Below are 835 nucleotides of genomic sequence, written 5' to 3' on the forward strand. Positions count from 1 at the left end.
TGCTTATCACTGATAAGCTCATTCTTTTCTAAATATAAATAGACCCTATCTGTCAGTACCGTCTCCAGCAACTTCCCACCACCAACGTCAGGCTCTCTGGTCTGTAGTTACCCGGAATATCCCTACTACCCTTCTTGTACAGGGGGACAACATGAGCAACCTTCCAGTTCTCTGGCACCTCACCTGTGTTTAAGGATGCCACAAAGATATCTGTCAGGGCCCCAGCTATTTCCTCTCTCGCCTCCCTCAGCAACCTGGGATAGATCCCATCCGGTCCTGGGGATTTGTCCACCTTAATAACCTTTAGCATACCCAAAACACATCTTCCCTACTTATGCCAACGTGATCCAGACTAATCAAACTTCTATCTCTAATCTCAACATTCATCATGTTCCTCTCCTCAGTGAACACTGATGCGAAGTTATCATTCAGAATCTCACCCATTCTCTCAGGTTCGACACACAGCCTTCCTTCATTATCTTTTAGTGGACCAATCCTTTCTCTAGTTACCCGCTTGCTTCTGAAATAAGAATAAAATGCTTTGGGATTCTCCTTAATTCTGCACGCTAAAGCTATTTCATGACCCCTTTTAACCGGCTTGATTCCTCGAGGGCTGAGGGCTGAGGGCTGTCACCCTATGATCAGAGGATCCCATTCAGTGCTTTCCTCTCAGACTACCAGGGAAACAGCTGATCCTGCCCCACTCCCCAGCATCCTGCCTACCCTCCCCACCACACCCCCGACACCCTCTCCCGCCAGGGGCAATCTGAGGTGTGAGCACTGAGGAACTGACCAATATGAGTTTCATGTTTGTGCTCCAATAACACTGTCTTCC

The sequence above is a fragment of the Chiloscyllium plagiosum genome, chromosome 30 (genome assembly GCF_004010195.1).
Source record: "Chiloscyllium plagiosum isolate BGI_BamShark_2017 chromosome 30, ASM401019v2, whole genome shotgun sequence".
In the NCBI taxonomy this organism is placed as follows: Eukaryota; Metazoa; Chordata; class Chondrichthyes; order Orectolobiformes; family Hemiscylliidae; genus Chiloscyllium; species Chiloscyllium plagiosum.